Consider the following 26,307-nt stretch of genomic DNA (forward strand, 5'->3'; position numbering starts at 1 on the left):
GGAAGGGGGCGGCGGCTGGGGCGTGAGGTGCGAACGGGGCTGCCGGGGGCGTGAGGTGTAAACAGGGCTGCCACGCCGCCTGCCGCCGGCCTGCCCCCGCCCGGGCGCCCCGAGCGCCTTGGGGCCGCGCAGCGTCCGCCTGCTGGGGGAAGAGCGGCGAAAACGGGGGCTGTGACAGCGGGACGGCGGCGGAACGAGGGAAATAGCGGCGGAATGACGGAAATAACGGCGGAATGAGGCAAATAACGGCGGGATGAGGGGAGCGAGGAGGAGGAAGCGAGCCTGCCCGCGGGAGCCAGCTCTTGGCCAGCGGTCCGGGCACCGTCCTCCCGGGGGCTGCCGCAGCCGGCGTCCTGGGCGTGAGGGCAGGAGCGGCACCGCCTCCGCGGCTGGAAACGCGAGGTAAGGGCGAGCCGAGGGCCCCTCACGTCCTCGGGGGCAGGCAGAGCCCCCGGCACGAGGCTGCGGCTCTCTGACGGCGCCGGGGGTGCCCCGAAGGGGCCGGAGCTGGCCGGGCTCCGGCTGCGGTTTGGTGCTGTGGATCCCCGGGGTTTGGGGGCCCGCCGATCCGCTCCCCTCGGGGTTCCTCGGCACCGGCAGCGCTCCCTGCACGCCTCGTTCGTAGCAGGGCAGGCCCTGTGCCCGACGGAGCGCCGCGCTCGGAGGTGCTGAGCCCCTTGGGGCTTCCAGCTGAGGGGCTCCTGGAGGTCTGGGTGCTCCAGGATGAACTGACGCGGCACGTGAAGCCAAAAGAGGGGGGAAACGCGACAGCGTAACTCTGGTAAATCATAATTTCCTGGTTAATTTACTTGTTAAACCTCGAGAAGCGCCTGACCTGCGTTGTTTGGGTGGCAGGGGTGTGAGCTCTGGCAGGTCTGGGCTGAAAACGTCAGCGCAGTGACGCTGCTGAAAAAACGGCTGGAGCTGAGCCGGAGCTGTCGGTGGGAGCATCGGGGGGGTCTCAGGCTGCTTGGTGCCGTGTGTGGTACCCCCGGGGAGAATGAAGCCCCTCAGGCTCAGCTTGCCGTCGGGTTAATCCAACAAATGTGCGGTTACTGACTATTGCAGCAGATCCGGGGGACGTGCAAGCATGGCCAGGTGCTTTTGTTTGCTGGATGTTGCGTGTATCAGAGCACTGGGGGCCGAACTTTCTCCTCATCATATAATATGCCAGCCGTCAAACTCAGCAGAAGAAAAAAAGGAAAACAAACTGTGGTTAGTGACGTGGAGCTAGACCCTGAAATATTTCGGGCAGAAGAGAGATCAGGTAGGGCCCCGTTGCGGAGTGCGGGGGTAGAACGTGGGTGTCTGGGACGCGTGCAGGTCAGGACCTCGGTCTGCTGTTCTTATCCGCTAACTTACCTGCTAAATGTCCCTTGCTTCCCTGTCTATACCGTGGGGGGCTGAGGGAATTGTTTAGCTGTGTTATCTCACGGAGATGGTGACGGGTGCATTATAAATACAGTATGTAATTGATCTGTAACTCCTGGGTTTTTTTTTACTGCACGAGGGCAGTCTCTTCTTGATCTCTTGTCTCCAGTACTTTGTTACGCCACTTGTCAGTGTTGTTTACATCATACGCCTGGAAAGAAACAATCCCGATTTTCATTTCTTGTCTCCAAGTGTTTCTGCATCGAACTTCCGTAACGCTCAAACAATCCTGAAGAATGTGGAACAAGACCCAGCACCTCTCTCCCACTCCGGAGACCTAACTGCTGAATCTCCCTGCCCCAGCTGACTCTCAGTCTTTTCTGTGCGGTGCTTTTCTCCCTCTGTACGGATGGAGGGCATCCGCTGCCTTCCTGAGCAGCCTGGGGTCATTTTTCTGGGAGGTAGAATGTGGAGGGGCTGAGCAGTTACGGAGAACACGGGCACCATCTTTCTTCCTTCAGTGTTTGTAGGGAAGAGGGAGCGCAGCATGGTCTCAGCCCCCCCACGTCTGTCATCAGTTCCCAGCTAGCTAATTCGGGTCTTGCTGAGGGAGTTTCGCCTAATCCTAGCGTGGATTGTCACACTGTCACACAGGCATGGGCACCAGGCGGGTGCCACCGCTCCTCCCTGGGGTGTCTCCTTGTCCGAGCAGCCACAACTCGGCGCTCCCCTCGGGAGCTCTCTTCCCAGGTTGCTGCAGGTGAGGCTGCTGAAATTCCACCCTAAACATCTGTTTTCTGGATGAGCCGTTTGGCCTGGCTTGTGCGTACCCCTCAGAATGTTTTGCTGTCTCTTTTCCCTGTGTGTGCTGCATTACTTGGTTTGTTCACGTGTGGGAGCTGTTGTGTAAATAACAGCACTTCACGGCCCCGTGCCGCTTGGTTTTTCACTCTTGAATATTCTTTATTCCCCTTTTCAAAACGTTATAGGCAAACTTTATAAATAAAACTGTCCCAGCCTCCAGCTCGTTGCGCTCCCAGGGCTTTTGGGTTGGGCAGGGGATGGCAGGGGAGGTTCTGCAGCAAGGTTCTGCGGGGGAGGTTGGGTGCTGCAGTTACGGGGGCAGCGCCCTGGGGTATTCTGGGCTCTAGTCCTGGCTCTGCAGCCCGCCAGCCTGCCGAGTGACCCTAGGCAAGTCCCTTTGCTCCTCTGCGTTTCGCTTTCCCGTCTGTAAGTCCTGGCATGCCTTGGGGGATGCCTCCAGAGATGCCAAAAAGCCCCATCTGACATTAAAATACTCGTTGATGGCACAGGCTTGAGGCCTTGGAAGGCTCTTCCCCAGAGCAGCGCAGCCCATGCTGGGCTCGGTCACAAGCAGAATATCCAGTGCCTGGCAGAAAGCCACCGCTCTAAATGTTTGCTGAAGGCCCTGAAATTAGTGGTACAAAATCCCTCTTTATGGCACGGATGCGCAATTCTTCTGTTATGCAGAGCTTCGCTCTGTCTGGTGAGGGGAGAGTTGAAAAAACAGACTTCCATGAAGGTCCAGATGCTCAGTGATATATTTATTTATTTATTGCGTGTCTCTGAAGTAGCTGCTCGCAGCCACTAGAGGAGACTGGCCAGCCAAGAGGGGACTCAGTGAAGAAAGGAACGCTTCAGTGCCGTGCTAAAGGATGTTGCCAGGGATCCGGTGCGAAAGGGAAGGAATTTGGAAGCAGGCAGAACCACGCTGGCAGTCGGTGTCAGTAGGTGGAGGGCGGCATCCTTAGTTTGGAGCCCATGCGGAGTGGGAAAAGACATCGCCCCCGGGAAAAAAAAGTGCCAGTTTCTGGTGCCAGTTTCCTCCGGAGTTCTGTGAACTCGGTCATCTGGCAGCAGGACGAGAAAACGCAGGATGGCCAGAGCCTGTCTTCCTGCGCGCGGTGCGTTTTCCCAAAGGTTGGGACGTTTCCTCTCGCTTCCCCTTTTAGCACCAACAAAACCCACTTTCAGATCGGTGTCAAACCGAGAGAGGAAAGGAGCTCACATGTTTTTACTGAGTCACATGCAGATTATTTCAAAGATGATGGAGGAGCTCGGATTCCCAGGTCCTAAACAGCCGTGTGACCCCAGACAAGAGCATACTAACCTCGTCGAGCTCCCGCTGAGCGGTTATTCTAATACTTACAGTCCCAGAGGGGGAGCTGTAAAGCTTGCTGAAATTCATCTTTGAAAAGAATAACAGGAACCGATGACTCCGGACCCGTCGGGCAGGGAAAGCCCAAAGGCTGTGTCACTTCTGAGCTGGGAGGTGCTCCCTGCAGCAGCCCGCTGGCTGTGTGTGACCCCGGTGTTTGGAAGCCCCGGCTGAGAGCCGCTTAGTTAGTCAGCTGGAAATGACTGAGCTCGAGGCAGGGGTGAGATTTCGCAGCGTGTGGTAGACAGGAAGCCAGGCCGTGGGCTCGAGCGTCCCTTTGTGCTCGGAAATTTCATTGTGTCTGGCTCCCCGCAGAGGAGATGCGTCCTGGGGGCAGGCCTGGAGGAGCGATGGAGCTGCTGCCCCTGGAAGGAAGCGGCTTCTTCCCCTGGGTCTTTCGGAGTGCTGCCGGTGCCTGGAGATGTCCGAGGCCTCCAAAACTTGCACCTTGCCTCCCTGCACGGTGCTGCTGTGCCCCAGCCCTGCCCCGGCACCGCTGCCACCAGAGGGCACGTCGCCACCAGCCTGCCCTCGGGCCCCAGAGGCTCATTTCAGAGCCCCAAATTGCCAGCACTCAGCTCGTTTAGGCTCCTGCGGCCATGAGCTGTCAGGATGCCACCAGCATCTTCCCTGCCGAAAAGCTTCCTGTGAAGCCCCCGAGTTCCTTGCCTGATGCTGCCTGAGGGTTTCTGTCCTGTGGTGTGACGGTGGCAAACACTTGTGGTGCAGAGGAAGCTGCTGCTGGGCTGGGAAGGGATAAATGGCGCATTTTTTGGCTCGTGCCTTGCAGAAATAGACCAAGATGCAGAGAGCTTATGGCCACTTCGCTGCTGGTTTTCGTTATTTTATTATTTACTCCTCTGACAAACGTTATCTGCTCGGTGGTGTTATTACCCTCCTCTCTAAAACAGCGGTGGCGTTGGTGTTGGCAGTGCACTCGGGTGTTAATTAAAGCAGCTTGGAGCGATACCCTTGCAGGTTTCCTGCCAGCTTCGTCTGGTGGGGGAGGCGTGGGGACGGGACGAGCCCTCTGCAGGGCCACACCTGGAATTTACCTTGCAAAAAGCTGCTGCTTGCACAGAAGGGGGAGAAGAGTTTCCGGAACGCAACAAGACGTCTCACCGTGAGTTAGGTGTTCCAGCCACGGGGTTTCTTAGGTTCGTCAAACCTATAAATAGCCACCAGGGGAGAAGGTGTCTGGTGGCGGAGGGCTCTTTGATCTCACAGACTCGTAACGCGATCCAGGTGCTGGAAGCGCAGGTCAGCGGAGTTAACGCAGGAAATAGGATTGTCTCCCTGCAGGAGAAGGCAATCGGGCTTCTCCAGGGTGCAGTGCGCTCCCAAACGCTTCGAGGCTCCGCATCAAGACCGACTCTGCCTAGGAGATAGTGCTGCAGCTCGGCTGCAAGCTGCTGAGCTAGACACAGAGATGAGGTTTTTGTTGTTTGTTTTTTCACAGCCAGCTCCTAAGCAGGCGAGGTGCTGGTGTCCCTGCAGGGGTTGTGCTGTATGGTGGCCCCGTGGGGTCCCTGGCTCTCCTCCCCTGCCACCCCACCCTTACCATCGGGACGGCAGAGGCCAAGTGTCCCGGGTCTCTTTCTCCGTGTTGCGCTCCGGAAGGATGGGTCTGCCCCAGCAAGGAGGTCCCAGGAGCTCTGTTTGGCCAAACTGGAATGTCGGAGCGGCGTTACTGGTTAAAGTGGGCCTGGGGTGGCTGCTTTTTGCTGGGCCTTCTCTTTCAACACTACTCAGCTGATGTAAAAACTGTTCCTTCCCTTTCTAGCAGCACATAGCTGTGTTTGAGTCAGTGCCACGTCTAATCCACCAAGCATGTAAACCCACACCTCCGGGCTGTCCGGAGCTTCTGCTGCCAAGAACTATTGCAGATCTCCGGTCAGCTTGTCCTGCCTCGTCGCTGACTCAGGGGATGCTCTCCGTTTTATTCCTCCTGCCTGCCTGAAGCTTTAGGGTCCAGAGGTGACAAGGAGATGGGCTGAGCTGGCTTCCGAGGAACGACAGACCTCAGGGTGTGCTGAGAACGGGCGGAGGAACGGAGCCAGCTCCGGGGGGACGTTCTCCAGCCCGGATTCTTACAGCCGACGCAGCTGGTCCTGCTCGGGGGGGATAAGTTGTGTGCCCGGCACTGGCCGCCCGTGGTGGTTCTGCCTCCCCGTCCTCGCTCTGGGCGAGCTGCCTGCAGCTGCCTTGGACGTGCCGGGTGCTGGCTGCAGCGAACACGGAGCCATGGGGAATGCTGTAAATCAGCAAACCCCCAGCAGTGGATGGGGCATGTCTGATAGAGCCACTACTCGCCTTGGGGCTTGAGCCTGCTCCCCACCTCAAGTACCTGCCTGGCTCGGCCACATCTTCTCCGAGGAGCGGGCTTTTGGACTGCATGAGTAAGGGCTGTGTGGCAGGGTGGGCACCGACTCTGGCAGAGCAGATGTCAGCGCTGAAGCTAGGCCAGGACAATGTCTCCTGCGTGTTTTCTTTGCATGCTTCCCTCTGTGGCTAACAGCCTGCCAGAGGAAGCCATCTCTGCTGTGAGCCAGAGCTGCATCTCGTGTGCCTTTTGATTATTTTTTTTTCTTGCAGCGAGCGAGGTGCTGCTGCCGGCCCCGCGGGGTGACAGCCTTACCCTGCAGCTCGGCTCCGAAGAGGCCGCTTACCGCAGCCGGGTTTATTACTGCTGCCTTTGACAAATATCTCTGTCGGGTCAGGAAACCACACGGTGGGTGTTGCCCTTTCAGGGCAGGGGTGGGGGAAGGAATCCTGCTCTCCCCCCCCAACCCCGCAGGGGCGCAGGGATCCAGCCGGGGTGCTGGGATGCCCCTGCTCTCCCCGTCGGGCTCTGGGTGTCTCCTCCAGCGGAGCGGGGCGAAGCTGCCCGTGCCCCTCCTCGGGCAGGGAGCGTGCAGGGCCAGCGTGAGTAATTCCTGCAGCGGGTCGTGGGCTGAGCTGGCTGCGTCGGAGCAGGAAGAAGGCGAAAGTTTGGAAAATTCTCCTGTGGTTGCGTGAATTTGTCCCTGCTGTGCTCGGGGTCCGTCCTTTGAAGCCTGCGTTTCTGCAGCAGGACAGAGAAGCTGTTCGGATGGGTTCTCGAGAGCCCACGTGCCTCAACGAGGTCTCGGGCGTGGAGGCTGCTGAAACTGTCCTGCGTTGGACTGAGGCGTTGCTGCTTTTTGGAGTTGCCTCCCCCAGTGATGGGTGTTCTGTGTGCTGCTTGGTGCAGGGACTCAGCACTGCTCTGGCTGTGCTGTTGGTCTCGCTTTATACAGCAAGGCACTTCCCTTTCTGTGTTTCTTTAAAATGGAGGAAAAATAGCTGAAGAACCATCAGTGATTTGGCTGGAAGAGTTGCAAAGCTGGGCAGCTGCGTACTGTTAGAGTGGGTGACGTCCATGGGGTTGAGAGGGATTTCTGTCACCTTAAATGCCTGTTACGTCTTGTTTTAAGAATACTGGCAGTCCTTAGCAAAGCACTTGAAGGAAACGTCTCTATCAGTAAATTTGAGCTTGGAGTCTGATGAGAGTTGCTCTTTTTTTTCCCAGTGGGGTCCTGGCCATACAGAAGCAGTAGCAACGGGTGAAATGGGGGAGCTGCTGTGTACGTGTCGGACCTTCTCAGCAGGCTCAAGCTGAGTTTAGAGCCTGGGTTTGGACTCGTCCTTGTCAGATCAAGTCCAGCTCCCCGTCCCCATTTCAGATAAAATTAGAATTGTCATTATCAGGCACAAAGCTGATACGAGGTTCTCCCCAAGAACAAAACCTGAGTGAGGTAGTGGCTCTCAAAATCATACATGCCCTTCAAGGAACTTCTTTTCCCATAGCAGAATCGTGTGCTGAGTGTCCCTGAGCAAATGGGTGTGGGGAGGGACCCGTCCGGCCTCGGCCAGCGTCTGCCTGCATCGTCCTGTCCCTGGGGCCATGGCAGAATCCCCTTGCCCCACGAGGAGCTAGGGCCAGGCCACCTGCACGCTGCCTGCTCCATCTCTTTGAGATGTAAAAGGCTCCAGATCGCGTCCTGGAGTAAGCTTAAGCTGGGGAAACTTCCTTTTTTTTCCAGTTAACTCTTTCCCCAAGAGCCTGATCCAAAGGCCGTTAATCCCCTGAAGTCCTGAAGCAGCCAGACCTGCTGGGAACCCCAAGCTGCCCCCCAGCAGACATCCGCAGCCCTCTGGGCTCACGGTGTAACGCCACCCTCAGCCCCTCTGTTAGCCGGGCACGGCAGCTTGTTCCTCTGGGGCTCCAGAAGCGGCAGAGACAAGGGGTGAGGCAGAGATAGAGGGTGGCAGCAGCTGTTCAGGATGTGTTGCTGATTCCAGGACGTCTCCCACCCTTTTTGGAAATCGAGAGCTTGGAGCAAGACAGAAAGAAAGAAGAAACAGCCGCTGATAAAGCCTTGCACCGAGGACGGCCCTGCTCTCAACGGGCTGCGACCCCCAGCCTGCCTCTGGGGATCGGCACCAGCTGGGAGGCAACGATAGGCCCCGCGGCTCCTCCTGTCTGCTCACCTCCCTGCTCTGGGCACGGGGACGGACATCATCTCCCTTCCTTCCTCCTCCCTCCCTTCCTCCCTCCCGTCTCCGTCTCTTCCTCTCCGAGTCTGAAGCTCTCTCCGTAACCCCCGTCAACTTGCCCTGGCAGCGTTTCTGGCTGGGCTCTGCTCGCTGACCTGTGGCCGTGCACGTCCCTCAGGACCCTCTGGTCCCCTCAGGGCTCCTGGCTTAGTGACAGTGGGCTGGGGAATCCCAGAGGGCTTTGAATTTCCATATCCTAGGACAAAGAGGGGGGAAAAATAGTGGGAAAAAATGTGGTTAGAAACTGGTGATCCCGGACAACAACTGGCAGTAGGTCACCTACAGATGTGTGGTGGGGAGGGCACTTGCTGGAGCTCAGGGTGAAAAGGAGCAAGGAGCACTGCTCCGGGGGTAGACGTGGAACACGTTTTCAGGGGCTGTGGAACTGCCTGGTTCAGCTGGAGGGACGGGCGTCCGTGAGGCTGAGGGTAGCAAGAGTTGCGTTGGCCCCTGGAGCTGGGGAACGCTGGGGCTGAGCTGGAAGGGGCTCCTTGGGCAAGGAGGGCTGAGACCTGCACCCCCTCTGCACGGTCTCGGAGCATGCACTTCCTCAGCCTCACCTACAGCAGGGTCTATTTTGGGGTAAATACCGAAGACTGAGTCTTTGAGGGCATAGTCAATCGAGTTCCCACACCTCAAGCAAAGGTCCTGTGGCTTCAGAGCACACGGAGGGCTGTAGGCCTTGTTTCACGTGCAGACAGCTGTCACCACATGCCATTTTTTTCTTCTTCTTTCTTTTTTCTTCTCTAACAAATGAATGGGGTCCCCGCATCTGGCTGCGGCGGTTAAACAGGCTTGATGTAATCGTAGGCTGATACAGGGCGCCGAGAGAAAGGAGAGGGGAAGAGGGATGAGAAGCACCCAGCACCTGCTTGCCCCGGGCTGGGTCGTGCTGCGCATGCGGGAGGGTCGGGAAATGCACAGCCCGTGGCGAGTGTGCGGGGGAAAGTGAAGGGCCTGGGTCCTGGGGGAAGGTGCTCGGGACCTTTTGCAAAGGGTTTTGGCAAGTTCCAGCAGGGGCAGGGTGGAAGCAGGACAGGGACGTTGCAAAGGGTCCAGGGTCAGGAGGGCTTGGGAGGATTCAGCGCGCAGCAGCCGGCTTCCAGAGCAGCTTCTGCAGCAGCGCGATGCGTGCGCAGAGCCGAGGCAAATCTGACGATTCCTGGGAAACGAGAAATCCCTTCTCCCTGGGAGCAGGTTGTTCCCTAAGTGTCCATTAGGGATTGCCTTCACTCGCTGAAGCAGGGCATAGGGAAGGGCACCCCGTGGACCTGTCGTGTCCCAGCTGCTGCACTCAGGCTGCTTTGCTGTACCCCCGGGGTCAGGGCAAGCCCATCTTTCAATGCCAGGGCAGGAGATGGGGGGGGGAAAACAGCTGAAAACCTTCTTCCAGTGTCGTGTTCCGTACCCAGCAGGAAGAACTGACTTCTCAAACCCAAGCCTAGGCCAAATCTCCTTTGTACAGCCTACAGGGAGCCATGGCAGTGCTGATCCGCTGAGCACGCACGAGGATCTCTGGGATGCTCTGGGTGTTAGTGGCATCCTGAGCACGAAGCAGTGGGTTCCCCTGCTGAACGGCGTTGCTTTTACCAGCTCTGGAAGTGGCTGGCAGGTGGGAACTGGCCTCCTGGGTGGAAAACACAAGGCCCAGCAGAGGTAAAGCTCGGCGCTTGTACGAGAAATCCCTTGGAACTGGGATTTTGGAGCCGGAGCCCAGAGCTGGGGAAGGCTGTGAGATCACCGAGGAGCTGGGAGCCGAGGGTTTGGCGAAGAGGGAGGCTTTGCCGTCCAACCTGGCGCTGGGTTTCTTCTCCCACCTGCCCCGCTCCTCTCTGGCAGCGGGTTTGCACGTTAACTGAGACAGCAGTTTTTCCCTAACCCCCCCCACTTTCTTCCCTCCGCTCCACCCCCCAACCTGGTTATCGATGAAAGGAGATTTCACATGCGATAGATCCCCAGATAAAAGCAACGTTACGAGAGAGTGTGAGCAACAGCTCGGGAGGGGGAAAAAAAAAAAAAGAGAGCCCCCAAAGAGCTGGCGAGGCGCAGCCGGGGTATCTGGCGTCAGCTCCAGGTGCAGCCGGGAAGGGGCCTGCCCTCTGCAAAGGGTTAACGCCAGGACCGCCGCTAGGCTTCGGAGGCCTTCTGGCAGGGGTTTTGAAATCTGATTTTTCTTTCTGCAACCCGGTGAGGTTTTGATCAACTTCCTATCCGAGAGCAGAAGTCAGAGCCGGCGCAGGAAGGCTGGTGCAGGGGTGCTGGCTCACGTCCTCCTGCCCCGTGCCCTCGCGTTTGGTGGGGGCAGCCGGGGTGCTACGGGGGGACGGAGGGGAGGGAGCAGCCCCGCAGCTCGGTGGGTGCCCCCCGTGGGTTCCCTCCAGCGGAGCCCAGGCAGCCGTGCTGCACGTGGGACCTGCTCCTCACCGGGCTCATCTCGCCTACGTGCCGGCCTCGTCCGGCCGTGGCTCTTGTGTGGAAGCTCCCCGCACGAAGCAGCAAAAAGCCGCGTGCGCCTCTAGCCTGCCGCGGATGGAAGCCCAAGTGCTGAGACCTCCCCGGTGCCCCAGAAACTCCCAAATCAGCTGAGGCCCTTCAGCTTTGTGGGCTTGTAGCCCACCGCCCCCACGGGAGGCGAGGTGCCCGGGGCTCCATCCTGCGCCCCTCTTCGCAGCCACCGCAGGGTTGTCCCCGAGGGGCGTTTTGGCAGCACGAGGAAGGCAGAGCAGGTCCCCCGCCTCATGCAGATGTACCCAAATCCGCTTGCTCTAACCCGGGAGTCATTTGCACAAACCTGCTTCTCGGTGGCCCTTTGCATATGCAGCTGGGGCTTTTTCTTGCAAGGACTTTCCACTTGAAAAGAGCCTGTCCTAAGCTGAAGTTTTTGGGGATTTGCTGTCTTTGGGAGGGCTCGGTTTCTATACGCACGTGTTGTACGGAGGAGCTGGGCCTGGGCGAGCACAGATGGACTCCAGGCCCGTGGAAAGTACCTTTCAAACCAGCCCTGTTTAAATTTCTATCCGGAGCCAGAAAAGAAAGAAATAAATAAAGATGGGAGGTCGTCTCTTTTTGCCTGATGTATTTAATTTCATTAACAACCAGAGCCTGGGTCAGCCTCTCCATTGGAAATACCCCAAAAAGTCTCAGATTTTGCAGAGATTTCCCCAAATTCTTCAGCTGGGGGGCACGACACTTCTCATCTTTAGCCAAAAACCATCTCAGCATTTTTCTGTCGTCTTGCTGAGAGCCAGCCAGCGGCGGCTGCTTGGGTCACCTCTCCTGGTAGGGTACGGGCATATGTAGGTCGCTTGCTCTGCGTTACGTGGCTTGATCAGTGCAGGGAAGGATGCAACCCTAATTTATGATTAAATTAAATAATGACTTGGGGGTTTATGATGCCCCAAATCTCAAACACCGTCAGAGCGTGGAGCTCAGCAGAGGGGAGTCCCAGTTCTGCCCAGTGTCTTGGTGCTGCCAGCACCCATACTGGTGTGTGGGACCAGTAAAGGCAGCAGCACAACTGGAAAGGTCTGGGGTGCTCAGGGTTGTGACAGCACAGGCAGGGAAACAACTGCTGAGATACTTTGTGTAGTGTAGATGCTACTGTCTGTCTTCAAAGCTCCTGTGCCACATTTGTTTTCTGCCTCACTTGCATCTGTTTTTGTTTTTTTTTTTTTTTAACTGCGATGCAACTGTTACAGCTCTTTGAAACTGTCAGCCTGCACAGCTGAAGGGTTAAAGGCAGGACACGGAGTGGGCCCCAGCACAGCAAGCTCCTTTGATGGCTGAGGACTGCCAGCACCATCTCTGCTGTCAAAGCGCTATTTTAGCTTAGCGCCTCCAAAGCGGTGGTTTGCAGGTTGAGCTCAACGAAGCGTCCACGTGCGCACCCAGACTCATCTTCCCTGAGCACCTCGCTGGGCCTGCGGGGGCTTGGCCGAGGCAGATCTGCAGGTGCAAGAAGCGGCAGGAGACGGGGACTGGAAAGTGGCCGGCCCTCAGGGCACCGGGGCAGCTTTCAGCTGTGCATCCAACCATCAACCTCTGCAGGTGAGCAGAGATCGTTGCTGAGCATCTATTTTCTCCCCAACTTACGCCGTGCAGGAAGTAAATAAACACTTAGGCATGCTTTTAACGTATTTGTCAGCTAAATGGTGGTAAAAAAAATGAGTTTGCATATTGTGGGGCTGAATGGGCTCGGGTCTGCACGTGGGAGCCCGTTGAAATCGGTGGGGTCTCAAGGGTATAAAACCGATGGCAAGCGTCAGCCTTGTCCAAGCCTTTTTTTATCTCGCCATCTCTGCTGCTGGCACGCAGAGCGGTGCCCTGCAGCTCTGCCGGCGTTAGTCACGGGCTGACCTTTCTGCTCTGGGGCATGCGGGGACTGAGCTTGCTCACGTCAGTGAAGGAATCATCCAGGGTTTGATGGTTATAACTGCAAAGACGGGAGTCTGGGCTTTATTTGGCAGCGTCTCCGAAGCCCAGAGCCCTGCCAGGTTCCCAAGTACAAATGCAGAGTCCCTGGTCTACCGTTTATTAGCTAATTAGGACCAACTGCAATCTCATGCAGTAGACGCTTGAAAATGGAAGATCCCCAGCGTCCGTGGACATGGCGTTGGTATCTGGAGCGGAGTAAATCTCCTGACCCAAGCAGGAGTTTCCAGGGCATGCAGTTAGTTTCTGGTGTCTCTGGTTGATTGTTCACAGTAATAGCTGACACTTAGATGAATGTGTCTCTCCCCTTTCAGATGCATCATAATCTCTGTCCTGAAACAGCTCATGCAGACACTTGGCATCGCTGCATAACAACCCGGTAGTGAGGGATGGTGAGGCAGAGGAGAGCGTGGCTGGAGCTGAAGGGAGCTGCCCTGGCAGGAGGCTGAGGAGTCTCTGGAGAAAAAAAAAAAAAAAAACACACACAACTTTACCCTGTGGAAACAAAACCGTGTGAATATTAATATTGGAGTTTATTACGAGTGACTTATTTGGTGCAACAGCCGCAGGCCCCACCAGCGTGGTTCTCCAAAGGACTCTACGTGCAGATGTAAGGCAGAACGCGTTTACTGGGGGAATGCAGGGAGCCAAAGGGAAAGGTAGCGTGCCCATTTTAAAGCAGAAAGATTGAGGCAGAGGTTTGGCAATTTACACAGGCTTTGGGGCTTGAATGGGCTCTTCTGAGTCCTGGCTTTGGCACCAGCCCTTTTCCTGGGGGCAGAAGGGGACTGGATATCTTGGTTTCTGTAGGTGGTGTAAGTCACGTATCTACAGCAGCAGGGGTGCTCTGCAGGTGGGATGTTTTCCACCAGTGTTTTTCAGATGCTGAAAAAAAGCGCAGATTTCCTCCTCTTCGTTGTGCGTTATTTTGGATAAGTGAGATTTTTAACCTGCTCAGCACCTCAAGCAAAAGCAGCGCCTGTGTTCCCTGCTAACCTGGCACCTTTCCTTCTTCACCAAATTCGGCACAGCAGAAGGGCGAAGCGGCGTGTTCAGCTCATGCCGCTGAGAAAATTGTAGCAAGGGCGAAAAGAGGAGGTTGTCTAAGAGCTCCCAGCCATACCGTACAGGAGATTTTGGATGGGAAGTGAAGAGCAACTTTTCCCATGGGAACTACAGGGGGAGGCAAGCTGGACTGAATGGAGGCCTCATAAATCAATGACACACACCTTCGACTTTCTGTGCCATAGCCTTGGGCGGCCGGAATTTATATGCCCAATCAATAATTAAGAAAAAACCCAACAAAACAAGAAAACGCATCAGTTATGAAAGTGCTGAATTCTGTGAAAGTCTCTTTCCATCAGCCTCAACCCACCTCTGAAGGGGAAGCTGGGGCATTGTGCGTGGGGTCTGTTTGCTGAGGGCTGTGCAGGGAAGGTGTGTGTGTGTGTGTGTGTGTGTGCCCCGTCCTGGAGTGCTGAACTCAAACCGATGCAGCTGCTCTTGGCCAGTCCCGCTCCTCACCTCCCCTCTGGGTGAGGGAGGGAGAGCTCAGGCAGTCCGGCTGGCAGGGACACCTTCGTTTTGTTCCACTTCGCAGCTAAATATGTATTCCTTGTGTGTTTTTCGCCCAGAAGCAGCACAGTACTTGTGCTGCCGGCTGGACAAACGTCCGTTGTCCAAGCACTTTTCAGGTATTAACCAACTCCTCGGTGTTAAACGGCAGTGATGGGATTTTCCAGGGCTGTCATTATCGGCCTCAGCTGCAGCAGCTGTGATGGAAATGAAGTTAAGTATGCTGTAAAGCGCACGGGCTCGGGGAAATGTGATTCAGGACGTATGATCTTACTTCTCCACGCGCCGTCATCAAGGTACCTTCGAATTTGTGGCTGATTAAAGGCAGGCTGTTTTCACCCAGCTCAGTAACCGGTTCACAGACTCCCTCCGGTGCTGTCTCCTCAATAACTGCCCCTCCTAAGCTCAGGGCTGATAAAGTGTGATGGGTTTTTCTCCGTGCCTTAGCCTAGGCACTAGCTGGGTGCTTGGAGTCCCTCCTTGGGCAGAGCTTGTCCCTCTTCCCCATCCCCAGCCTCAGCCTGGGGTCCGGAGGTAAGCCTGGGGCTTTGTGGGCCTCTCAGCACCCTCTCTAAATACTCTTTTTCTTCATAGACTTTCCTGCCAGCCTGCAGCAGTTTACGTGCACCAGCGCAATGCATCTCTACGTCTTCCAGGCCACGAGTGCATTCCCTTGTGCCCATGTATAACTTCCCTGTGCAGGCTGATCGCCTCCTTGGCCTGCAATTTTGATTGCAGAGCTACCTCTGAGAGCGCAGCCAGCTCTTCTGCCGCCCTGCTGCCCTCAGCCTTCTCCGTGGGTAGGAATTTCGACCTGCTAACACCTTAGGGCAACCTCTCCCTCTCACCTGGGCATTAGCAGAGTGCCAGGGGCTAATGTGCAGTTGTTTTTTGTTCTTTTGAGGGCAGCTAGCTTCCAAGAAACGCAGAGAGGGAGCACAAAGGGACCTTTTGCTTATCTCTGACCTTTCTGGCAGGGATGTGCCTCCAGGGCCCAGATAATGCAAAAGCTGGGATGCGTGATTAGGGATTGAGGCCCTGAGATGCCATCTGCAAAGATCTGGTGAAAACCTGCGAGGTGGCTGCGAAGGGAGAAAAATGAAGTCCTGTCTGCAAAGAGGTGGTGAGAGGCCACCCGCCTTGGGCACAGGTCGAGAACTGTGGCCTGGAGGAAGCAAGTCCTGGATCTGGGCTTTGTGCTCCGTGTCCTAGGTCACGCCACGGTGCCTAAGAGCCCTCCAGACCCTATTGCCCTGAGCAGCAAAGCCAGGCTCTGCCGGTTTCCAGCAGAACTGAAGCTCCTGGTGTCTAAGAGCTGGCTTCCAACAGGACCGAAGCTTTTTCTGGTGCCTGCTAAGGAGTGCTTTTTCTTAGCAGAAGCGTGTTTTGGGGCTCGTTTCTCCCGAGCTGCCTGCTTGTGTGGAGCTTGTGGGAACGTAGCAGCGTTGGTGCCGTTACTGGGCCACGTCTGTCCGACGCGGCTGAAATTGGCCGAAGGATTAAGAATTTATGGGAAAGGAAGGACAGACACGCACAGCGGGATTGCATACGGCCTGTTTCTTTAGAAAACAAGACCAGAAGCTCGGCGAGGGCTCGGGTTCATCCTGCTGCAGGACAGGAAGATTTTTGTGGGATGGGAAAAATGTTTCCTGCCCAGCTCCGGTCCATGCCGCAGTGCAGGGAGACCCAGTGCGGTAAGCCTGGGCTGCAGCGGCGGGGCCTGGACAGACAGACAGGACCACAGGGTGTGTTTATGTCCAGCAGCCTCAGGAAAAATTCCCCTTTCTGCCATCGCAGCCAAAGCCTGCCTCTTCCACCCCACGAAGGACAGCACGAGGTGAGCAAGGAGAAAAGGGAATAACCAGGCAGAAAGCACAGAATAAATGCCAGTATGTTTATTCTCAGGTAGGAAATCAAACACCTTCCTAGCCTCTCTGCAGAACAACATCCTCTGAAGCCTCTTGTTTTGCTGAGGCCTCTCAGAGCCGTTTCCAGCTGCGGCGGGACGCATCCCCGGTGCCGATGCTCGCGGCCCCACCCTGCCGCGAGGAGTTGCGCTTTCAGTAGCCCCGTAGCGGGGTGACTGGGGCCAGCTGGGGTGTAGCCCATGATACTTATCTTCCTGGGGCCTTGAGAATATTGTTATTTTTTCCTCAGCTTGTTTCCCCCCCCCCCCTTCTTCTATGTTTAGGCTCCAGTGACCCAGCTCTGATTTCCTTTTTTAATTAATCGCAGTAGTCTTGGTTTCTGCGTTTCGCGCAGTAACGAGCATTTCCTTTATCGCTGCTGTCACTTACACGTATCTGCCTGCTGCTGGGGCTCAGAAGGTGCAGCTCTGGTCCCTGCTTCAACATAAATAGTTCCCGAGCTGTGGGACCTTTATCTGCCAGCATCCTTAGAGCAGCAGAAGCCCTTAAATCTGGTCACACCGACACGAGGTGCTTTTACATTCACAAGGTTTTACCTGTATGCTAATTTCAGTCGAGTTAAATGATTCGGCCACCGTAATATTCTTTGCACGGTGAAATGAGCAGAGATGTTGAAATGAGTAAAGATTTTCTCCGGGTGGAGGGAAGGGGGAAGCCCTCCTGGCTCCGAGACGAAGCCGATGAAGTCCGTCCCTGCGCGGCTTTCCCATCCGCGCTCTCCCGCTCCCTTAGGGGGGCACCGACGGCGAGGGCGCTTTGCAGGAGGCCGGATCCTGTCCCTGATCTGTCGGAAATCTCCCGTGGGAGCAGAGCGGACGGCTGGGCTCGAGGAAGGGACGCAGACTGGCAGCAGGAAGGGGAGCTCAGCTCCTTTGGGCAGCAGCCTGGGCTTCGGGGCTTCACCCAGGAAACCAGAGCCCGAATTGTCCTCGCTGCCCCTCGGCAGCCAGTTTCTCATGGGGCTCCTTTCTCTGCCTTATCTCGCTGGATTGGCACCTCCTCGGTGTCCCCTCGAGCGCGCTGGGCGCAGAAGGCTGGGATCTGGGGGCGGGGGGCTTTTGTACCATTGTAAGGCAAATAATAGCTGCTGGTTCCCGAATCCGGGCGCTTGCAGCACTTCAAGCAGGCAGGCCACTTCAAAGTGCTTTCTGGGAGTTGTCACTACAAAAACTAGCACTCAGCAATTAAAGTCTCTAAATCCTGACTGAAGCTGATTAATTTACACCAAGTTAATTACTAGGTCCCTTTCCAAGAGTCTGATACAAGTCATCCCATTGCACGATGTCATTTTCAGGGAGAATTAAACCCTTTGCTTAAATGTTTATGGAGCTGCTTTGAAGACGTAGCCTTGTAGCATCTTTAGCCTGGGAATTTTCTATTTTTTTCCATCCTGAAGGCCTTTAGCGCCGTTAATGAATGAACATCATTAATGATTAATCACCTAAATATGAATGGAGTAGGCTTAGTGCCAGGTAAGCACAGAATAAATGCATTTGCCCGAGCTCCGCTTTGACACGTGTGCTTTGGAGCAGCTGGCAGCAGCTCCTCCGAATCCAGCGGGGAGTGCTGGACCTCCGTTGTCTCGTTTGGCCGAAGGGAAACTGAGGCATGAAGCGACTAAATGGTCTGTCCACGCTAACGAGCAAGGCAGGAAAGAGCTGGGAAAACAACCCCAGAGCCCTGACGCTTCCAGGCTCTTTCCAATACGTACTTTTTCTCTTTACCGTGAGCATTTATTACATTTTCATTGTATATCGTATTGACTCGGTGAGAGGGATAATGTTCCCTGTTCCCTCTGGGAAAATTGAGATACTAGAAAATAGAAATTGCTGTGCTGCTGAGAGCTGAGGCTCATTTAGCAGTCTCGTCTCTCCGAGACTCAGAGCAAGACAGAAGATCCCCTGTAAAAAGAGTAGGGATAATTTGCTAGAACTGTTACTGGTGTTGACTCTGAAGCATGTGGCTTAGCATCTCCTGTCATTCTTTTTGTAATACAAGACAGTCTTGATATCCAAAGAGTATCCGAGCCCTTTCTTGCTTGTGATCTTGCTCAGGAATCGCCAGGAGTTGGCATTGTAGGCTCAGAAGGAAGTGGCAGGAGCCAGGACTGGTTGTTCGCTGTCAAACCCCAAAAGGTCACGCTTAGGTTGGGGCACTGAGAGGAACGAGGTGGGAGTGCTGGTGCAGATGGAAAGCATTTCCATGCGCTGCACTGTTGTCTCTAGGAAACCTTTCAAGCACTCCCAGACCCAGCAGTTCACTGAGAAGCCCCAGATCTCATTTCTTTCACTACAGTTGCCAGCAAAAAGGGTGTTTTTTTTTTTTTCCCCCGAGTAGAATCTGCTCCTGGCTCCGCCGGAGCCGGTCGCAGTTTTTGTTCCAAATTTAAGCCCTTCCGTATTCAGCTGTGCTTTCTGCGCTAACACAGCGCCCGATCCTGGCGTGGGCACGAGGGAGCTGCCCGCCGGCCCTGCCTGCGAGGCCGGGGATCCGCCGATTCCCCCGGGGTGACCCCACAGCTGCGTCTGGAGCCGGGCGGTAACTGCAGGCGTGCGCGCGGCCCTTCTGCCCTGGAGCGTGACCACAGGAAAGGGGCTCCGTCCGAAATAGCAGGCGATGCTCTGGGGCCCTTCAGCAGCGCCAGGCGAGCCAACGGATTCTGGGGGGAGCCTTCGGCCTCGGTGGCAGAGGTGGCAGCAGGGGCTGGGGGGGCTCCCGGGGCCTCCCTGCTGCTTGGGTGTTTGCCGGGCACAGGCAGAGCCGATGAAACGCCCTTCCCAGGCGGGTGCTGGAGGAAGGTCTTGCTTTCCCTTCTCTCGTGCCCCAGGGAGCAACCCCGGCTGCTCCCAGCATCAGGCAGGGAGGTGAATCCTCTCTTTTTTGGAGCTGTTTTCTCCAAGGGACTCAAAGGACCTGGAGCCACTCCAGTTCCCTTGGCCAAGGCCCTTGAATTACAGGGTATGCAAGAGATCTAAGTAGCAGTGAGGTCTCTCTAACTGTCATCTCCCACCACTTCCAACTGCTTTTATTCCTCCAGGGCCTCCTGTTCTTCCCTCCCCTGTAGCAATTAAGAGTTCGTCCAGTTCCCAGCTGACCTGGGCTCTTTTGGTAACTCTCAGAGGCGGCTGCAGACCGACTGCGCTCCCCAGCCTCGCTGGGGTCAGGACGGGAGCTGAACTCCTCAGTCACCATCCAGGGATCGGCTGCTGTGCCATGCCTGACTTTCTCCTGAGCTTTCAGACCACTGGTGGGAGGCTAGCTCGGCCACCCCCGGTGTCTTTCTCCTTCCGTTCTGCGCTACGAGGACTGTCAGCTGCCAAACAGGGCAGGACCACCACAGCACGTCACTGGACCACCACAGCACATCACTGGACCACCACAGCACGTAACCGAGAGGCTGGATCCTGCAGAAAGTGTTGGCCAAGTCATTTCAGAGCACTCCGGGCCTGGCACGCATCCCCAGATGGCTGCTTTTAAGGGCGGCAGCGATTCTCTCAAAGCGTCTGCTCAGACAGCCGGCGCTGCTTGCTGCAGCGATGACCACGGGATCACACCTTTAAATCAAACGGCTCTCGTCTCTGTGAAATCTTCAGCTCAGATGTGGGATGGGAGGGGGCAGGTTTCTAATAAAGCTCAGCTGTCTCCAAGGATAATCCAGACCCTGTTCTTCCACCACTGCCTTTGAGAACAAAAAGACTTGCTGGCTGCTGAGTGCCTTTGAAAACTCAGCCCTTGATCTAGCTTTTATTTTTCTCTCCTCGTCCTCCCTTTTCTTTCCCTTTCTGGCTCTCCTAGCGTGCATGCATCGTCCCAGCTTCTGTCTCTGCTGAGAAGTCCCAATCTCGTGCCAGTTTGACGTCTGCCTTTTCTGAATGCAAGAAACCCCTGGAGCTCAGGTGGGAGGAGAAGCGAGTCACTGCTTTCCATCACGCGTGCCACTCGGAACTCAGCCTGGGAAACGAAAGCTCCTTGGCTGGGTCTGGTGGGGCCCTTTCCTCCTGTCCCCTTGCCAGCTGAGCCTCTGCAGACAAGCGGAGCGATGCCTCGCTTCGCCCGCCTCTCCGCGTGCTTCTTCCGCTTGCTGCTCTCCGCTCTCGACCCGCTTGGTTCCCTCCTGCCTGCCCTGCCGTGCCGGGTGGCAGAGGGGTGTCTCTCCTTTTCTTCTCTCTAGGGTCACGCTAACAAGTTCAGGTTGGCCGGGGGAGCAGGCTGCTCCAAAACGCACGAGGAGGAGCCGGATGAGAGACTCCAGAGATCGCCGTTCCGAAGTCACGCTCGCAGAACAAAGGCAGGGCCGTTCCAGGTCAGGGAACAGCAAAGCTCGCACGCCGCGGCACCCGCCGGGCTGTGACGACCCGCGTGTCCTTGTCCCCGCGTTCCTCGTGTGTTTGTCCAGGCCGCGTGCTCCTCTGACTCTCTCCCAGGTTTCTAGCAGGCGGAGCATTGCTTGCTGGAGGGGTGACATCCCCTGGCACTGCTCCATCACCCCTGCAGCCCCGTGACAGCCACTTACCTGGCTCTGCGACACCTCCCGGCTCCAAAGCAGCACCTCCAGCTGCTCTAAAGCTGCTGGGCCAGCATCTTTCTGCTGCTTCCAGCGGGCTTTGGCTCAAGTACGCGAGGAAGAAGGAGACGTTTTTATGGTACTGACAGTCCCTGGTAGGCCTGGCAAGCCCCGTGCTCCTTGCTGCCTGTCCCGAGCTGGGCAGATAACCGGGGGGTGGCTCCGAGGATGGGGCTGGGCAGCGGTTCTGCACTTATCGTTGCTCTGAGCCTGGATCGGGCCTGGCACGGCAGCCCTGGGGCAGGGAGTCTCGCCCGCCAAAAGGTGAAGAGGAGCCAAGAGCAGCTGCAAGGTCCCCTTGTTTGCTGGGCTATGGGAAATCACCCAGAGAGGAGTTTGCAGCCCTACGTCACAGAGCAGTGGAAAATATGTGCAAACGAGTGCCATGCGGATCAGCGCCCGGGGGAAGAGGGCTGTCACCAACACCGAGCACGCAGGAACATGTCTGAGCAGGACGCGGGGCCGGTGGTGTGCCTTCGACCGAGCTGATTGCGGTGGGGAGAGCTCCAAGCCCTGGCTTGGGCCGAGGGAGCACTGGGCTGGGCCGCGGGGATCGCAGGCTGCCCGTCTGGGTCTGGTGTGTGTCTGCTGGGAACGGCAAAGCCTTGCAGCTCTCCATGCCCCGATTTCCTCGTCGGTAGGTGGGGATGCTCCCGCATTCCTCTGCAGGTCTAAGCATCCCCTCATCTTCATCCCCCCTTCCCCAGCCGCTGCTGTTGTGCAGTTTCAAAAGACTGGCGGCAATCGTGGGTTCTTCAGTGAGGTACCAGGGACCGATCCCCGTGCCGGAGCGTGCCCAGCCTGCCTTCAGCTCCTCCACTCCTGGGGCAGCTCCGGCCCCAGCAGCGGGCAGCTCGCCGGCCAGGCGTTAGCGCTTGTTTTGGGGCCATGCTCTGCCAGCTCGCCTTCTAAATAACGCCGAAGAGCTACAGAAATAACCTCAGAAGCGTTCATGCCTGATTGCAGGAACCGTTTTGTTTGTCAGTTCGCAGTGGGAAGGAAGTTCATCTTTTAATTGCTGCAGACAGGATCCCGGTAGGAGCCTGGTGCTGGTGCTGCGCTGCGGTACATCCGATTCCCTTCTGCCTGGGCTCTTGGACTGACCCGAAGGTGCCTCTATTTCTGCTCGCACGGACTGTGAGGGCATGGCTGCAAGCTGCTGACTTATTTTAGGCTAGCTGGGCGGCTGTAGGACTAGCTGAATAGGACACCGTACCAATTTTTCCAGGTCAGCACAGCCATAGAAACCACTACGGATTTCAGCCTAGGTGGCTCAGGAGGCAAAAGCATCTTTTTCCCTGCTAGGAGAGGGCAGGGAGCGCAGGCAGGAGCTGCGAGTGCTGTGCTGCAAGGCTCAGAGCAAACGCAAAGCAGCAGGTTAGCGTTGGAAGAAACAGTTGATGTGTCGGGCTGCTGCTGGAATCCCTCCACCAGGGATCTGCCTGAGTACAGCGGGAATGCGGCTTGCTCAGTGATGTGCGCGCACTCACAGAGCGCGTCTCATTAGCACGTTGTTAATGTCAGTAATTATTGATGCTGTGAGTGCAGGAGCATACGTAGATAATGTACGGCTACCAGAAGCACTGGGAGAAATGCACCCGCCTGTTACTATGGCTATCAGCATCTCAGTTTTCGATCTGTTGCGACGTGCGGAGGTACCTGGCTGTCACACGAAGCACGGTGACATCTGTGCCTCCTGGGACGGGTGTTGTGGGAGCACGGCGTGACACCCAGAGAAGGAGACTTGTCTGCGAGGCTGCAGGTTGTCTTCTGAACGATGCCTCGTGCTGCTGCGTGGATTGTGGTTTATTTCCATTTATTAACACGCGGATGGGACATTTGCCTTTGCCTGAAATTAATCACTGTGGCTTGTGAGTCCTCAAAATTTTCCTCCTTTGGTTAAATTGGACCTGGCAGGATGAGCGTGCTCCTTCCTGCCGGGGCGGGGAGCACACGAACCCTTTGCACACGCTGGCTCAGTGTGGTGAGGCAGGTTGGCAGCAAAGCTGGGGGGCTTTGGGGCTTTTTTCGGGGCAGGGGGCTGCCACGCACAGATGCAGCTGCTGTGCTGGGCGGGAGGGCGGCTCAGCTCGGCGCCCGCTGGCTCTGGAGGCATTTCGGGCTGAGGCAGTGTTGGTGCAAGACGTTTCCTTTCAGTTACACCAAGGCTGAGCCCAGTGTGCCCAGCAGGCTCGTGGTGAAGGCTTCTCGGCTGCAAGGTCTGCCTCCAGCTCAGAGCTCCCGTAGCACACGCTCGGCCCATGCTGGAAGGGAGCAGCAAGGCAGCTGCATCCCGAGTGGGGGAAGTCGGGGGGGTATCGATCCTTTTCTTTCTTCCCTAAAAACACTCACGGGCACATACACACGGCATTGTCCTCCCTCCCAGGAACCAGCTCTAGCTCGGACCCTGCTGATCTGACAACATCCCTGCCCCAACGCGGGCACATCCACGTCTCCAGTGCAGCACCAGCGGTGGGGGAGCCCTTGTGAGCCCACCTTCCCTGTGAGCCCACCTTCCCTGCGTGGGATCCTCTCTGCTCCTCTAACAGGGAACAGGGCACACCCTCCTGACTCATGTCCTGACCCATGACCTGCCCTGTCTCTGTCCTCATTTTCCACCCAGCCAAGCCAAGGTTAAAATCCAGCCCTCCTGACTGCCAGACCGCTGCTCCATTTAATTGTACTGCCTTGCCCCGTGAGATCCGGCTGCCTCCAGCCCCGCTGCTGTGCCTCTGCTGCCTCTTTTGCTGTGCTGGGGTCCTGCAAAACTCCGCTGGGTGCTGCCACGCAGGGAACGGCCGGGACACAGGCTCAAGGCACTACAAGCAGCCCCATCGCACAGCAGCCCCAGCTCCCTGCAGCAGCACCGAGCCCAGCTTTCGAGGACTTCTCCCTTCTCCCTGCTCTGCTCCAGCTGGACCAGTCCCCGCTCCTCATCCCTCCAGCCAGGACCGACCCTTTCTCCAGCACAGCCCCCCTCTCTCTTTGCCGTGGCAAATTCCCCTTCTGCCCGCGCTGCTAAGAAGCTTTGAGCTGCCTCTGCCTCTGCCTGGCAGTTTGCGTTGGCAAAGAGGCGCTAGGCACCGGGCTCGCCACATCAAATGAAAAATATCATGCAACCAAAAATTCTTAGAAAAACCCAAACGCCCAAAACCCAAATCTGCCGAATGGGGCACGCGAGACGTAGACAACAAGATCAGGGCAGGGCAGGAAAGGGCAGGAAGGATGGACAAAGGAAGGGTGTTGTAAAAAAGATCTTTTTTATGTGTAAAATTTCAGGGTAGTATTTTTTAACAATTTGCATAATTGGCTACCACAGATAATCCCCTGAAATGAACTAAATATATCACAACTGGGGGCTTTCCAAGCCCAGCTTGCTTTCTGAAATTGATTGGTTTCAGCTTTGCATTTTTTTCTGCGCTCTTTCTTTCTATCTTTACCAGCTGAGTTTGGCTGGTTTCTGAAATGCCTGATTTGGGAGCAAAACTAAACATTCACCTGGGGATGGCTTACTAGGGTACGAGTTTGAGTCAATGAAAATGTGACTTAATTTTAGATTTCGTTAGGAAAAGGGAACTAAGGCAGAAAACAGCTGCTGCAGTGACAGATGAAGACCAACTTGTTCTGATGCTTTTCATAAAAAGTCAGGTGAAACGGCATTTAAAGCTCTGCTGGCCTAAATAGTTAGCTGGGGCAAACTGGCCCGGTTCCCCTGGAGTCAAATCTAGCCCAGCTGCTCAGAAATGGAGATGCTCCGAAGCCTCTTCTGGAAATGCTCTCCTAAATGAGTTGCCAAAAGATGTAGTGAACGCTTGCTGAGTGCTTGGGTATAAACACGTCTCTTCATCTGTTTGCGACTCCTTCCAGTCCCTTTATTGTCCTGTTCTGGAAGCCACTTAAGCAAAAGGGTTCAGATCCAACTGTTTTCACCTTTAATGATCTTGGTTAAGAAAATAACGTTATTAAACTGAGACATACCCCAGCAACAGGCAGGCGCGGGTATAGAAGTGATGGATATGGCATAAACCCAACCAGTACCCACAATCGCGGTTTTATTTCTGTTTAAATAGAGATTTGGTCCAAGTTGTAGCAAAGGCCACTCTAAAAAGGGGATTTAAGTTGACAGAAAGTTGTATTTTGACCTTAGAAGCATGGGGCTTTCTTCAGAAGGCTCGTGTATATCATAACTGATGATGTATCTAAGCGCTGCCGAGGTTCAGTGTTCAGATGATATCACTCTGAGCTAATTAGCTGTACTCAAAAGCCTGACCAAGTCAGAGGAAAGGGAATGCTGTGGTTGCCAGTAATGGCAAAGATATTAGGAAACACGTCCCGCGGGCCAAATCCTGCAACGTTAAACTTGTACTCAGGCACGCTTCCCTTCGATTCAGTGAAAGCATTTCTCTGAAGTTAAGAATGAATAAGATACGAGAAAGGAGAGAGAGCCAGCTACGGGGGGAACCAGTTGTCTTGTGTTTGAGCACGGGACCGAGACCAGGAAATCCTCCGCTCCCCTGCTCCCTGAGCCGGGGAATGGCTGAATGAGCTGGGAAGATGCCTCCGTCCCTGCGCCTGCGGGCTCCCATCCGTGTGCACCAGGGCAGGAGCCGAGGTGCCGCGTCCCTGCCGCGCTCTGACCCCGCTGCCGTGTCAGCAGGTGGAGCTGAGCGCCCCGCAGCCTGACCCGCTGGTCCCGATCCATTTTATCAGCAGCTATCAAGCGCAAACGATGGGCCGCAGACTGGGCTGGCTCCTGCTGAAGCAGCAGGGACTGTGACACCGAACCGTCACGGGGCGATTTGCTGGCCCTTGTGTGCCAGAGCCCTCGCTCTTTCCTGGGAATGCTTACGATATCTCGCTGCTTTAGGGAAAACTGGGTGGGAAATATAACAGATCAGGGTGTTTGAAGTGCTTTGAAATCCTCTAACCAGAAAGGGTGAAGCGCTGCCTTCGCTCTTCCTCTTACACGTACAAAATGGTACCTGTTTTTCATTTTATTCGGGGGATTTCCTATAGCAAATGATATACTTATTTGCTCATTGGATTTGGTTTTCAAGCCCTTCGTGTATGCTAAGCAGTTTCATTTTGATGTCACCGATGACACTGTGGTTGCAGTATGCCCAAGGACGAAGATGGCACGGCTCTTGGTAGCTCAAAATCGGAAGGAGGCAGCTGGGAAATGCAAGGCAGAAAGCAGTGGGGAAAAGAAGGGGATCGTGTTCATTGACAGCCCGTGGGGCTGGGCCCGCTGCTGATGCAAAGTCAGGTAGCTGAAAGTTTTCTGCAGAGAAGAGCTTTCAGAAACGCCCTTTTGAATGTCCATCCCGAAAAATTGCTTTCGCCTTGATCTGAGGCCACGTGTGGCACCAGCTGCCCATCGGAATCAGACTTCCATCTGCATCGCTCCTTTAAAAGCCCCAGCTGCTGGTCAGCCTTCTTCATTCATCAGCAGCATACCAAAAAAATGAGCCTCCTTTATGATTCAGCAAAGAATAACATTGCTGGTTCGAGATCCTGGAAGTCTGGAGGCCATCAGTTTTTTAATTTTTACTCTGAAGGAATTTCCTTTTTTAATATTGCTGTGCTCTCTTGCCAAAGCCAGGAAGCTGACTATCTATGGACAACAGTGACCAAAATTTGGTTTTCCTGGAATTTTCTCTTTTCCCTCCGCACACCCACAC

At 55.7% G+C, this 26,307-nt stretch overlaps 1 long non-coding RNA gene across 1 annotated transcript; it reads left to right on the forward strand.

Annotated features, from left to right (window-relative positions):
* The first annotated feature begins 411 nt into the window (after positions 1-411).
* LOC310887140 lies at positions 412-24,762 on the forward strand. The gene is made up of 5 exons (XR_014575666.1): positions 412-1,267; positions 11,827-12,175; positions 12,874-14,430; positions 19,100-19,958; positions 20,234-24,762. It is a non-coding gene; the product is annotated as an uncharacterized lncRNA (long non-coding RNA).
* Positions 24,763-26,307: the final 1,545 nt, after the last annotated feature.

The sequence above is a fragment of the Anser anser genome (assembly GCF_964211835.1).
Source record: "Anser anser genome assembly, chromosome: 27".
In the NCBI taxonomy this organism is placed as follows: domain Eukaryota; kingdom Metazoa; phylum Chordata; class Aves; order Anseriformes; family Anatidae; genus Anser; species Anser anser.